The sequence below is a fragment of the Nyctibius grandis genome, chromosome 3 (genome assembly GCF_013368605.1).
Source record: "Nyctibius grandis isolate bNycGra1 chromosome 3, bNycGra1.pri, whole genome shotgun sequence".
In the NCBI taxonomy this organism is placed as follows: Eukaryota; Metazoa; Chordata; class Aves; order Nyctibiiformes; family Nyctibiidae; genus Nyctibius; species Nyctibius grandis.
This window is the reverse complement of record NC_090660.1, coordinates 39,074,526-39,089,789: the sequence shown is the minus strand read 5'-3', so window position 1 is coordinate 39,089,789 and position 15,264 is coordinate 39,074,526.

The following is a 15,264-nucleotide window of genomic DNA, read 5'->3' as shown; positions in this document are numbered from 1 at the left end:
CTATTCTCCTAGGGCTCTCACCACATCCCTTACTGCCTCATAGCATCTGTCTCCCTTATCCTTTTCTTACACTAGCTCCATTTGCTCTTTTCCCTTTGCTTCCTTCTTTTATTCTAACTTCAGTTACATCTGACCATCTTTGTTTATTCTCTTTCCATTTCCCCCTCTCAGCAACCCTATAATCCCACATCCTCAGTGTCCTGCCTCTGGTGACATTCTCCCCCAGGAGTTACCTTCCTGCTATGTCCACCTTCTACTTCCCACCCCAGTTTTGGCAGTACCTCAAGGACTTTAGTAATATTATTCATACCTGCATGTCTTGTGTCTCAGCCTCTTTCTTTCCCTCTGTCTCTGCTTTTATTTTCTCGGAAGCTCTGTATTTAAAATTATCACAACCAGCCACAGCTTCCTTACAATTCCCCTTTCCACCAACCCCTCAGAGATCAGATGATTTCCTCTGAAATTACTCCTTTAACTATACTTTCTCAGTGATTTCTCCTTCTCCCTGCCACACTCCTTACCTCTGCTCAGACAGTCATGGGGATATCAGACTTTACTAGCTACCTTTCCCAAACGTTGTCTGGTCTGGAGTTTTGTTCAATTATTTTACTTTACTTTTATTTAGTGTCACATCCAGTTCTACTTGCATCTCCCCTCCATGTTGCTGTCATCCACGATCCACCAAGTCCTTCCTTCCCTTCGTCACAACTAACTGAACTAATTTTTGATGACTTGGTCTTCCACGCCTTCAGTTAGACACTTCATCACCCTCCTGTCTTCATTCAGCCAAGAGCATTGATTCAATTCTTCCACCCTGCCAGACTAACCTTTCATTTTACTTGGTTCCAACTAAGCAATAACATGTTCCCTCTTGCTGCCATGATAGCCTTCTATCTTCTTTCTGGTCTCAGCCAAAACAGAGCATCAACCCCTCCTCCTCACTCCCTATCACTGGAAGTCCCTGTGATTTCCAGGTCATGAATGCTGATGACTCTTTGCCTTTTCTCAGTTTGCTCTTGTATTCTTTCGCTTTCTTTGCCCCTGTGCACGTGGCTGCAGATCATCTCCCTTTTCCACTTTTTTCATCCTCAACTCACTTCTTCTGCCTCATTACAAAGCATGGCAACTGTTTGGATATCTGACTTCCCACAAGCATTTTTACAAATACTGTTTGAAACTCCCCATTTCAATTTTTGACCTGCTGCAGTCTGGCTTCTACTTCTTGTAGAAATTCCTGCCTTCACTGAAGGCTTTAGTGTCTTCTTTTTGGTCAGGTCTTTTAATCAGTATCCTGGCCATCCAACTGTCTTCTGCAAAGTCAGTCAGAAGCTTTTTCTCCAAGAAGTTTAATGCTTTTTTTTTCCGTACCCCTCCAATCATTACTTAGAGAATAATCCTCACCATCCCCCATGATTTTCAGAAAAGATCTGACACAAGCATGTCTTGTGTTCTTTTACCTTCTGCATCATATTCCCCAGGTAACCTCATCAAGAGATTGGACTACCGTGCTGATATTATTGATTTACCTCTCCCTTGCATAGCCATCTCCTTTTCTTCAGTCTGTATTTTGATCTTTCATTCTGACATCTCCTGTAATGATCAGCAAGTTCAAGAAGAATAGGGACAAAGCACAGTAGACCCTCCTCCTATCTCTTTCCTTGAACACCACAAGGGCTCTACCATCTTGCCATTCACACAATCCTTGAACGGGATGCCATCTTCAACTCTACTGTCAGTATGACTTCTGTTCTCTAGCTATGTCCTAATCTTGCAAATGTACCTGAGATATGACCTTTTCTATTCATCCTCATTGCCAAGACTTGCATGTTGTGGTCTTTTTGCTAGTTTTTACAGCCCTTAGTATTTCTCAGTTCATTCAGGAATTCAAGAATTATGATCTTCTTGTAGTCATGGTAGACAATATTAGATACTTTTACTGTCAGAAAACCCTTGTTCAGATCTTTCAGGTTTTACTCCCTATCCCTACGTAAGGAGTGAAAGAGGCAGGCAGGTGAACAGGGAGGGACAGATTCATACACACCTAGACCGTGGGACAGAATGTCCTGTATCCAATCTAGGGAAGTGAAACATGGAGGGAAAAAACAGAAAGGCAAAAATAAGGAAGATGTGGAAATAAAGAAAAGGACAAAGAATCCGAGAAATGCAAGCAAAGTTAGAAAGACAAGAACAAATGAAAGTGTGTGCAATAAAGAGAGAAACAGAGGGGAAAAAAAAAAAGAAAAAAAAACCCAAAAAATAGTGGAGGGAGTCTTCTATACTTAAAAGGATGTTTGAAAGAAATTTACGTAGGTAAGCTTAGTTATAATTTCAGGAAAAGAAATACAACCACCTCATATAATCAAATGTCATCCTAAATCACCTTGTCTTAGCAGGAAGCGTATAAAATCTAAAACATTTCCAAAGTTTTCATTAATCTTTAACTTATTCTTGAAAACAGGGAAGGAATGAGTTCAGTTTGAGAAGATATTCCAAGTTAATGGTGCAGCTCCACAACCATGGCAACAAAGAGTTGATTCCCTGCTGCTGGGGTCTGACATGGGAGCTGCAAACGCAGTACAGCACTGGGATCATGACGAACAGCAAGAGAAGCTCTGTGGTTTCACTGTTCTGTGATAGCACAGCTACTTCATATGTTTGCTACCATGCACGCAAGTCATAGTAGGTCCTCACTTGTTTTAGGATTATTTTCCAATGAATTTAAACTCATAACAGGTTTTAAAACATATCAGCATCTTAATTAAAAATAAATGTTTTTGCCTTAGAGCTAGGCAAATACCTTAGGAAAACCTGTTTTATTTAAAAATAAACAGAAGATTTTTTTTTTTCCCAGGTTATTCAAAATAAACAAGAAAGCCACTATATTTTAACTGAACAGTGGCTTCAAAAAGAAACTCAAAACTAGCACAGATTACCCTAAACAAAACATTACCTGTTTGAGCTGACTTCTACACAAATTCTAATTGATTAAAATTATGCTGAATTGTGAATATCTAAACATACTATTTGTAATGAATACAGATCATTAAATACTGTGATTGTTGTCAGAAATACTAAAACAAACTACAGAAATGTATTGTACAAAATTAAAATGTTAGATAGGTCGTCTTCAAAGTTAACACAGGATATTCCATTCTCAAGCTCACTCTTTTCTCAGGTCGAAGATTAAATTTTGTTTTCTTCCTAATCTACACATTTTAAAATAATCTATGGTGTAACTATGGTTCTTCCATCTGTTCCAGAAACATGCCCTTTCAGTACTACCTTTTCATTTATCAAGACCATGATAAATATAAAATCAAAAGTAACAAATTATCACAACCAAGCCACTGAATATATTAGAAGTTGAGTAAAGAAAGATGCTGAAATCATTTGTCTTACCAAATGAAATGATGGAAAAGGTAGCAGAGCAGGGGGCAATGCTATACATGAAAGAAAAATAAATGGAAGTGTCTCCGTTTCACTGACTGCTCAGTATATTTTTCTGTCCACTTCTCTCTAGTAGGTTAATAGCTGGGCCATCTTAACCATGATAGCTTTTATGACTGTATTGACAAGAAATCATGATCTACAGCAGATCTGCTTTTACGAAATGGCTGGATAAGACCTTCCATTAACAATACTAATCAGATAAAGTATTGCTAATGTATGACCCTGCATCTGGTTAGCATGAACTGCTCTATTTAGTATGTATATGCTGTATTTCTTATGCAAGATCAAGATGTCACTGCAATAAATTCATACATTATGTTTGGAAAATTGTTTATAATAATTTATTCTCTACATCTGCTGCAAGTTTGGAAAACAGAGAGCCAGTTCTTTGTTCTTTTCATTAAATCAGATTATTCTCATGCACTGCTAAATGTTTCGATGACCCAAACAACAAACAAGGGACCAACGTGTAAAGACACATCAAGAACTAATTTATACATTCATTTTTTCCTCTTGATGTAAAGGTGTTACCTATAAAAAGTGCGTCCTGATGATCACATTTCTAGGTAAAATATATTCTGAAACTGGAAGTATGATAGCCATGTGACGGATATGCTGCATAAAACCATAGTGCCCAGAGTGCTCATCCCTTCATGTAGCTATGAAATATTTAAGTACACAGTGTTTACAGGCAGTTAATAGATAGCAGTGATAAATCCCTTGTCCTGTGAGCTTTATAGAAATGGAAGAAATCTTAAGAGGTGCAGCATCCACAAAATCCACACACCAAGAGAGCCCCCATGCTCTTCTCCATGAAAAGAATGGCACCTGTGCCAAAGTGTATATGAAAGTGTTTTTTCTTCAGTCCTGTGATGGGTTTACCCCCAGATCAGTGTATGCTATTCACAAAGCATTTGTCTTCCATCAGTGAAAATCTCTCTTACTGTCAGCACAGACAACAGAACTTGGTTGGCTTTGTTCTCTTTTTCAATATAATATGCAAAAAGAGAGTAAAACATCACCAATTTATAACAGCAACATTTTATACCTAACTTGCAGTCTCAGCGCAAAGTCAGTTACAGTCTGGACATCAGCAAGAAATTGGAACCAAAGTCACTTACGTTGTTCTGATCCTTCCAACTTTAACATTTGTTTTATAGAAGAGTGTTGCAGTCCCTGCAGACTGTGGCTGGCTTTAATTTTAAAGCAAAATTTAGGACTCTTCCAATTTGGCCCAGAAAACAGATTTTTGCTTCAAGATTGCCAGGTTTACAGTAAACATATAGAGATATGTCTTTGTAAAGGCTAACACAAAAATTGAGAGTTGCAAACTGTTAAAAGGATCTATCCAATTTTAACTTACTGTTATCCCCCCTAAAGTTTCTTTACTTTTCCTCTACATCAAAAATTGCTTGCTACTCTACTAGATTAAACTAGCAAGATGCTCTTGAAAAGCCAAGCTACAGAGAAAAGCTTAACAGAGTTCCTAAACCCCTATGCCTAAGCAATTCCTCAGTTAGAAGTTTCTTCTCCTTTATACGGACCTTGGACACTGAGAGATGGTTTCTTATCAGCAAGGGGTTTGGTAGGTCAGAATCTCCCCTCCACCCATGGATCTCATTTATTCTCTTTCATAAGTGCGTTAAGCATCACTGTTCTACCTAAACTATGCCCTAAACTTCTATTCCTTTGATATTAAGAACTTGAGCTGCATGAGCTAGGAAGCAAATGGGCATTTAGAGTACTAGTAATTTTTAAACACATTTTACTTTGGCTCCAAAAAGTGCTGGAAGTTAAATGACTTACACTCAGTAGTACTAGCAATGCTGAACATTGTACAGTTAACTCATAGTGCACACTTGTTGTCAACTCACATATCATACAAAGAAGCTAAAAAAGAACAGACAATGCAATTTCATCCTTTCAAAGTGGCTTTTCACAACCTGCAAGTCTAAATTTTCACTTTCAATCAACACCTCATAGTTTTTTCAAAAGTTCTCTCTCCCTGACCCCAACGGAATACTATGCCAAAGCTTTAACAAGGGTTACCTAATTTTTTTTTTTTCCTTGGTACAAGAAGGTTTGGATGCCCTTTCAGCTTTAAAGCTTTGATCTAAATATTGTCATGCCCCATGTAATTTTGATATGGTCTGGTGCCACACAGAAACAACGCCTGGGGTTATCTCTGTGCATCTTTTTGCCAAATTGTGCAGCCTTCCACCTGTGGATGGTAACAGATGCCAAACACTATCAACTGGAAGTGAACTCTTGTATCTCTTTTCTATAATTCATCTATTTTTCTTTAAACTTTGACCTCTGCTACTGCCAAGTCTGGATTCCCTCAGTGCTGTTCTTGTGCCTGCAGCGAGGTTTTTTCAGCTTGGTCAATCTTCTTATAACACCTCTCAACTTACTGTTACGCTTTACATGCTTTCCTTACCCTCTTCATGGTCATTTTCTTTTTTTTTCAATCAGAATGAAAATCAGGGTCTAAATCCTCAGCTTTGACTCTTAAAGAATCCAGCCCTACAAGACTATGCCAAAAAGTGAAATTTAAAAAATCTTAACGCAACACAGTTTGGTTGGCTCCTTTAAGGCCCGGGACAGATCCAGACAGTACAAGTGTTTGCCCTTGCTCTGGTGCTTTCCAGCCCCATTGCACAACAGGAGGGTGGAGAAAGCAAGAAAGAGGAGAGTTTTGGTAAACAGAGAAATTGAGCTAACAATTCCTACAGTTTTCAGATTTTTTCCTCCCTAAAATATATATAACAAAGCAACGAACCCTTTACAAATGAGCCAAGTTTCTCTTCCCTGTCTTTATGAAGAGCATCAAAAAGCACAGACTGGAGGAAAGCCAAAGGGCAGCTGCAGCTCGGTGTCAGCTCAGCAGTTCTTACCCAGGCTTCTGCCCGAGCACTGAGCCCAGGAGGACCATATTGCAGAGAACCAAGTGGTCCAGACTTTGTACAGGGTGATGGAGGGAATTAGCTTCAACACACCAACTGCTGCAACTATGCTCTTCCCCACTGAGGACATACATACAGAAAACTTTTTCATATGTGTTTTGGGGGGGTCATATCAACACTGTATATGCTTTTGTAGTGGATAAGAAAATATACAGTTGAAGAAGTGCCTCTCTCAACCTATAGGTATGTTTTGGCCATTGCTTAAAGGCAGGTGCTTTCATTGAAGAGCTGAAAGCAGCATGTTTCAATAAATTCATGGGTGTAAATTGTCAGAAATCCCTGTGGCTATTCTTACCCTTAAGATGGCATTGTACTGTTACCCAGCTGCTGCTTAAGCTTTAAAAGGCCTGTGACTTAAATGTGAGAAATTCTCAGCATAGTTCGTGCTGCCCTCCTGGCATCATAAGCATGTACCCCAGAGTTCAATTACTCAGCTAAAATGCAACAGTCACCTTATACAACATGATGTTAGAAAAAGGTGCATTTTCACACAGGAACTCATCTATCCATTTCCTTTCAGAGTGGACTTTAATTTGTTACTCCATTGTCCTTTTATTTTAATAAGACCTGTTTGCTGCGTTAGCAATTGCAAGATGATTCAAGGTTGATTTTTCTTCGCACAGAAGAAAAAGGTAGCTTGGTGGTGGTAGTGACGGAGCGTGAAAGTATCTTTAGGAAAGGCGGACAGTTTGATGCTTTGCCTTGAGGCTTGCAAGTTATTTGGATAACCTGGGGGCTTCAGGCAACATCACAAAATAAAACGATATTTTCATTCTCAGATGAAGGAAAGGAGGAAGGTCATAAATATCACAGCAGTGCACCAGTAAGATGCAGTACAATTAACTCGATGGCCTGCTGCTCCCCTGCCTGCATTAAGAGTGGTGTGCAACAAATACAAGTCCCAGTCGCCTGAACTGGAAGGATGTTTTCCGGCTCAAGACTGCTGCCAAAGGTATGATCAGACTTGAGCATATTTCATGAAGATGACAGTTACTTTGAGGGGAACAAAGTCTGTGCTGATGTCCACCCTGGGCAACCCTAGTGATTCCAGTGCATAATTTAGGTAACAGCAACCTCATGTGTGTTCCATGCCAAAAAAAAAACAAACAAAGGGAGTGAAAAAAAACCCCAAATGCCAAAAAACCCAACGTCACATGCCTTAAAACACCATCTTCTGTCAGAATGAAGCTCAGCCCCAACCTAACCACCTTTTAGGGGTAACCTCTTCCCACAAACCTCCAAACAAAAATACCACATGTATACATGAAATAAAGAACTATTATATAAGTATATATGAATGAGCTCTGACCTTTCCTTCTGGCTTGCCCACATGACTAAAGTAATGACATCTGCTTAAGGTCAGAGGTCTGTAATATATGAATGCTGTGCCTGTAGCACATGCTTTCCAAATGCAGGCTGCACTGTCATGGATAGTTGTGGCATCTAGTGTAGACATGTCTCAGTTTCATTTACAATAGTCAATTTTTTTTTTAAGAGTAAACAGAAATAAGCCTTGATCCAAAACTGTAAGACATCTCCATTATAATGGGAGATCTCAAGGGGTAATGGTTTTAAACTAAAAGAGGGTACATTTAGACTAGATATCAGGAAGAAATTTTTTATGATGTCGATGGTGAAACACTGGAACAGGTTGCTCAGAGAGGTGGTAGATGGCCCACCATTGGAAGTGTTCAAGGTCAGGTTGGGCAGGGCTCTGAGCAACCTAATCCAGTTGAAGATGTCCCTGCTCATTGCAGGGGGGCTGGACTAGATGACCTTTAAAGGTCCCTTTCAACCCAGACTATTCTATGATTCTATGATCTCTTTGGCAAGACTGATCATTTAAAATTAAGTGAAAAACATGTTTTTTTTCAAATTAATCTAACTTTTTATTTGCATTTAAATTTGCAGTACAAGTGGTCTAGGAAAGCTCCACGCTGATGTCTGAACACAAAAAGATCTCATTGGAAAAGGTTTCGACCATAAGAAATGAAAGGCTATATTCTAGCTACAAATCACATGATCCATTAGTAGAATGGGGGTAGAGAGGGAAGGCATCAACATCACCATAGAGAAATGTTCTGCTAACTCAGTCTTGCTGGTTTTCTGAAAACAAGGGAATATATTTTCAGGTCAGTGATTTTCAACTGTTTTCAATTCACAGATCCCTAAATATTTTTCAGTGGAGATGCAGACCTTCGAATAGCAAAATTAAGCCCAAGGCAAAGTACTTGCTTTTCATCCTTACCTGCCATGGGTTTCTGAGATATGTTTCACAGACCATAGGCTGAAAAACAGTTTTTAAAAGATATCTCTTTATCACAATTTAGCTGTTTTGCTTAGAATACTGTTATCCCAGCTTCACCCAAAAGGAAGGGGGACAAGAAGAGTGATACTACCCATGGTCTTGTGGACAAGATTTCTTCAAACTGAAATCAGATGCTTACATTTTCAGGTCTCATTGTTCTAGGCATGTTTAGGTACAAATTACATTGCAATCCTTCCTTCTGTAGTTTATCAGCCTTTAATTTTACAGGATTTCTGGGATCAGCAACAACCTAATACTCTCCTAGGCCACGGTTTTAGAGATATTTAGACATTACCTTGTTCAATTAGGCTTAGGCTCTTAGATGTCTCACTTATATTTGAAAATGCAGCTTGGCTGCCTACAACACTTACAGAGAACTGAAAGGACCCATGTCTAACTACCTGAGACTGATCTTCAGCATGTGAGATCTGTGCCTGGTCCTGGTTCAGAGCCAGAATGTCTTTGGCCAGAACCAATTTACAGCACAAAGTGAAATGCCAATGTACTGTCTGGGGCTTAGGGAGGTACATACCTGCTATGCTGGAGAAGTCCTGTGTGTGATTGCAAGAATCACCAGACACGGGACAAAGTTATAAGAGCCTTTATTTTTTTTTAATATCTTTCTTTTAGTTGCCTGAGGAATCCTTTCCTTCCCTCAGTTCCACTGGAGCAAAGGCCCGTTGCTCCAATAGAGGTTTATACTATGTATAGTCCTCTCCATATTTCCTTCAGGAGTATTTCATGCATCCATTTAGCAACAGATAAGATTCACCCAAAGGACCCAGCCCTCAGCATTATGTGGCCTATATGAAGAGTCCTCTTACATGACAGATGTCCCCTCAGGCACAAACTTGGAAACAAAAGTATCTTTGTGCCCACTGATCATTGAAGCCCCTGGAGCACTTCTTTCAATCCATGTTTTTTACACATGTTGGTTTTGAAGTCATGCATCGCTTCTGCTCTTTATAGAGTGCTCTCAGTGCAGGCCTTTAAAAGATATATTGATTTGAACAGAGTTCTTCCTGGCTGTGTACTTTCTCTTCCACAATCTCTTTCCAAATTTTAGCTAAAGGTTTGAGCACTAAGCTTCAGCTTTAACTCCGGTGTTTTGCATTGGCACATCACAGCTCCTGGTGATACATCATATCACAAAGAGGAAAAAGCAATACAGTCACAACACGCTGGCTGAGGCACGATGTAGATGATTATGCAGGCTCTTTCCAGTAACAGCATCCCCTCCTCTCCATAACTCATACAGGAAATAATGATTAAAAAAATCCTCATCAGACAAATTCGTATGTAGGGATTGTGCAATTTCATAGAAAACATGACAAAACTTTCATAAAATCACCAAAAAAAATTCTTGCAAATTTATAGGGTGCAGACAACAATAATCTAATTTTTTTCCACAGTGGTTTTGATGTTACTTATTCCTCATTTCTATTACTAAGTCTTTTCCCCTGCTAACACACTGTAGAAAACCCTTTCCTGGCAAACATCATCATCTAGGGGACAATTTCGCAGAGAAATCTGGCTCAAATTCAAGATTCATTGGTAGGATCAAAGATGGATCAAAAAAGGAGGGAGGAATTCACGAGCACATCAACCAGAAAATTTTCATGCACCTACTCTTGCACTTTATTAAAAAAAAAAAAATCCTTTATTTCAGTTTTTATATGACTGATCAACATTAAGGCTGTGTCAACACCTCCGATTTCCAATTGGGAGAAACTGTGCTTTCAGAGAGATCCAGATCAAGTACATGAAATATAAACAAAGACCAGGTAGCACCAGAAATCTTCACTATGAAACAAAACATGCAGAATAGGGACCTGTACATAATTTTTATTCCAAATAAGTGACACATGTAACATCCTGACAGATCTAATATTCATACTTGTATTACTATAAATCTGCAAAACACACCACTTCAATAAAAAATTGATTTTGATAAGCTATAAATCAGTGGTCCAGAATGGCTTTAAGGAATAATGAACTAGTTCAGAAAAATTTTTCGGACTTTTTGTATGAGAAAAAACATCTCTTTCCTTTATGTGGCCATGAAAGCTTACTGAACAACTTCACTACTCGACACAATGGCAACTGGACAGCTTAATTAGAGAAAAGTGAAAGTAATGTTAATAAAATGACTACAAAGTAAATAAATAAGAATCATGCTGTTGAAAATTGCACTGAAATCTCTTAGCCTTGGTTCATAAGATATGAAAAATGAAAGTGAATTTCAAATATACAGGCTTATGTTTGCAAAAAGTACTGCCAAACATGGACTGAAATAACTCAGGTCACACTAGAAAGGGCTTCCTTACCACTGACAACTGCCTGATCAGTGGGCCCAGAGTAGAAATTGAGGGTTAACCCAAGTGACCCAACCCTACCTTGTATCATCATATTCTGCCAAAGCCCTCCCAGCATTATCAACTAACACACTTTCCATCGGTCTTAAACTGTGATTGTTTAACAGCACTTTGCAACTTAACTTTCCTGAGCTGATCTCTAAATGTGGGTGCATGTCAAGAGTGGACAAAGCATTTGCTACTCCAATTTGGGTGTTGCATTTTCTTTGGCAGATTAAATTGCAATGGCACAGAGGACACTTACAGAGGCAGGAATTGTTCTGCTTTCTCTCTCTTTTTTTTTTTTTTTTTTTTAAAAAAAAAAAAAGACAGACAAAGAGCAGGAGAAGACAAGCACTGTGGTGGTCATGTTGACTGCAAGCTGAAGAACAAAGCAATTAAGGTGCAAGGACTACCAAGGCACAAAAAGCAGTTAGGAGACAATATCTGTAAGCCTGTAGAAGTGTGGTATCAGCCTCTGATGTCCTAAGTTTCCACAAAAACACTCTTTCCCGCCTCTGATTCTCTGTCAAGACAGTTTAATGCACTGTCAGGAGGTCCCAGCCGCCTGACTCCCAGCCCAGCACCAGCAACGTTTGGTGACTTTGTGTGCCAAACACAGCGGGGTCCAAGCTCGGCCCAAGACATGTGCCACAGCCTGAGAATGCAGGAGGCATGGCTGCAGCTGAAGGAATGGGAAGGGGACCATTACACCCAGAGGTCACTCGTCTTATGACCACCTCATCCCCACCTCTTGTAATGGCTACAGACTTACCCTCCCTGCTCCCAGACACCAGGAAACCATAGGAATAGGAGCCAATTTTCCTATTTAACCTTGCAAGGATAGTTCATTACAATGCAAATGAACTCGGTGCAGGTTACGGCTCAGACCTTGGAAACCTGGTTCATTTGCAAAGGGATCTCCCCCCAACCACACACACACACGACTGCTGGCTCAGGAGTAGCTGTAGTCGCGTTCCCCGTGTCTGTGAGATGAAGCTGTTTAACAGCCATTTCTGCTCATCCCAGAAGGGACACAGACACTCAGACAGCAGCTAGTCCATGCAGGCCAACTATCTGCACTCAACAGACTAATCAACCTGGGTGGCTTAGATTTAGAAAAAAAACGAAAACCAAAACAAAACCACAACACAAAGCAAGCCCCCCAAAACCAACCAAACCACCCACCCACAAAAAACCCCAAACACATCTATTCTCTCTTGCTGACGACGTGACCAGAAGCAGCACGACCGCACGCTCCCTGCCCCTGCCTTGCCTACCAACAGCGCTGTAAGAGCCTAAAAATACCGTGGGGACGCACACTTGTGGTGCGGAGCCCACTCACGCTGTCCTCCCATTCTCTGGCCTCGTGGCCAGATGCCAGACAGTTCTGCAGGGCTGCAAGGGTGCTCCCAGGCTTTTGTAGCAGACCAGAGTAACATGGCAGCATCAGTTGTTTCGGAAACAAAACAATACGGAAGCTTCAGCTGTATGAGTAGGAACCAAATGGCTTCTTTTAATCTCGTGAACCTGCTCTGCGTACATATCTGTCTCCCACCACACACTTTTCTTTTGCTATATATACACTACAACACAAACTCCCTGAACAGGCTACTAATCCTAAATTATGTCAAGTAAAAAATAAATAAATACACCCCCCAATATCCTAAACTCAGAGATTCACAGAATACCCCCCCACTGCCTCTCACCACCCTTCTGTTAACAGTAATGTCAAGGACATTCAAGAGACCTGCTCTGAGCATGGGGGAAGCAAACCAGGAATAACCATCCTGAGCTCCTCTGCTCCCAGCACAGTATGGCAAGATGAACTCCACGTCTAATAGCTCGAGACAGACATTAGGAAGGAACTAGTAATTTACCGAGGAGATGGTAATCAAAGCCATGTCTCTGCAGATTCAGTGGCAATGAGGTATGAGACAAGATTCCAGCTATGGGGCTAGAAAGATGCCTTCAGATGGCTTAAATTTTCTTCCTAAATCCTGTTATTTTCTAACTTCAGTTCTATTTCTGCAGCAAGTCCCCTTTCCTTGGGTTTCCCTTGGGACAGTAGGACTGCATTACAACTTTTCAGGACTAACACTGCTCTCCCAGATCTCAGTGTCTACTAACTTCAAAAAGGAACAGACTGTGTTCATCAGACTACCTAATAACATTCATTTTGCCACTAATCTTAAAGCACTTAATGCATTTAAAACTTTTTTTTAAAATAACCAGTATAACCTAGTAGTCAGAACGGACTTGCCAACAATTGGCAAGGACCTCCATCACAGAAGGAAGCAGGCACATTTTAAAGACAGCTTGCCTGATTCAACTTCACCTGAATTACGATAAAGCATCATCCAGAACCGTGCATCAAAATATTTCGTTCAATATTACAGCAACACTTATTTTTTTTTTTAACTGAAGATAATGAAACAAATTAATCTCTGGCCCAGACTTGTACGGAAGCAAATAAGAAATGTGGCCACTGATGTCAAGGGTAAATCTGGATAGGAAGAGTAAGAAGCCACAAACAGGGATACAATCAGCACAAAGTATTTACATCTATATGAGTAGAAGAATTTGATAATCAAGGAACAAACTGCTTTCTTACTAATTCGGAAGTTCTGGCATTCACTCAGGCAACAATACAAGATGCCAGTAGTGTGAACTATTTCACACAGATAAGCAACTCTGAATGGAAGCAAAAGGTGCTGAATGTTACTCAAGGGAGGAGCAACAGCAGTAGAGAAAGAGTTAGACACATAGGATAAATTTAGCAGAAAAAGACTACTGACTTGGAAAATGCACATTACAAGAAAACTACAGAAAGTTAAAATAAAGATTTCTTATTATAAAAGTTACTACAGATGTCATTAATAGAACCACATAATATTTCTATGTAATTTGATTTATAAATGTAATTCATTGTTGAATCACACTGAAACTGAAAACATCTTGAATTCAAGGTAGATAAATCAGACACGAGTTCAGAGGTTTGATGTACTGGGAGGGTGGGGGTGAAGTGGAGAACAAAAACAACCAAGCCTGTAAAAATTTAGAGGCCTCTTAAACACAAAAACTGACGTTGCTTTTGTGAGAGTTTTGGTATGTCCAGCAACTGGTCTTACATGCAGTTGGTTTCTCTTTACTTTAGAACTATTACTTTGTTGCTCTCTTGAAATCAGAAATGACAACTCTGCATGAAAATTAAGCAAAACCAAATACATATCAAGTAAAGATGAATGATTTTTTAAATGTTTGTGGGGTTTTTTTGAAAGTCTGTAAGCATTAAGTTCATGTACATTGGAGGAAATAATTTGCATCTTCCCAATTGATTTGCCTTTGTCTACAAAGCCAAAGACTATAGCAATCCACAAACATTTGAAATGTGCTAATGCAGAAAACAAGGCAATATTTACTCATAATAAATAAAGTTATTCCTGCTTTAGGTTGGAATATAAGCAGCACTGACTGTAGTTGTCTAAAAGCATCAATGGTGGTGCCATCTGAAAGTAGGGTCAATATTTGACTGGAGATTGAAGATTATTTTGCAAGTTTGATCTGTTTGCAGAGAAGCAACTGCCAGCCTTCAATGTGTATGTATCTTCTATAAATCCAAGAAGGTAATAATTCCACAGTACGAAGCCACGATGTGACCACAAATGCAATATTGCATGCAGCTCTTATCTCAACGGATTGCAAAAAAAGATATAAAATAACTAGGCATATACAAAGAAAGCTAACTTAAATGATACAGGAATTGGACGATAAGATACTGAATATGAAGACAGACTAAGGAAGCTAAAGTTATATAATTCAGGAAAGAGGACTGAGCAGAAATGATCACAGTCTATAAATATCTTACAGGTAACAATATAGATGAAAGAAGAGAATTACTTAAAGTCCTGGCAGAGGATAAGATGAGAAGCAATTTCCTTTAGCTAAAGAAGGCAAAACTGAACAGAAGAATGTAGGCCAAATATTTGCAAAACCTAACACCTCACAGCAGTGTGCATGGGACTGCATTTTAATCAAGGTGGAGCCATTTCATACATGTTGCAGTTCCAACTAAAGTGGATGATTCCCAATCCTATGGTCATCTGCCAACAGAATGGATGGGGTTTTGTTTTGCTAACTGGGCACTCAATAGCAGAGATGAACTCAAAGAGATATTAAAGTTGAG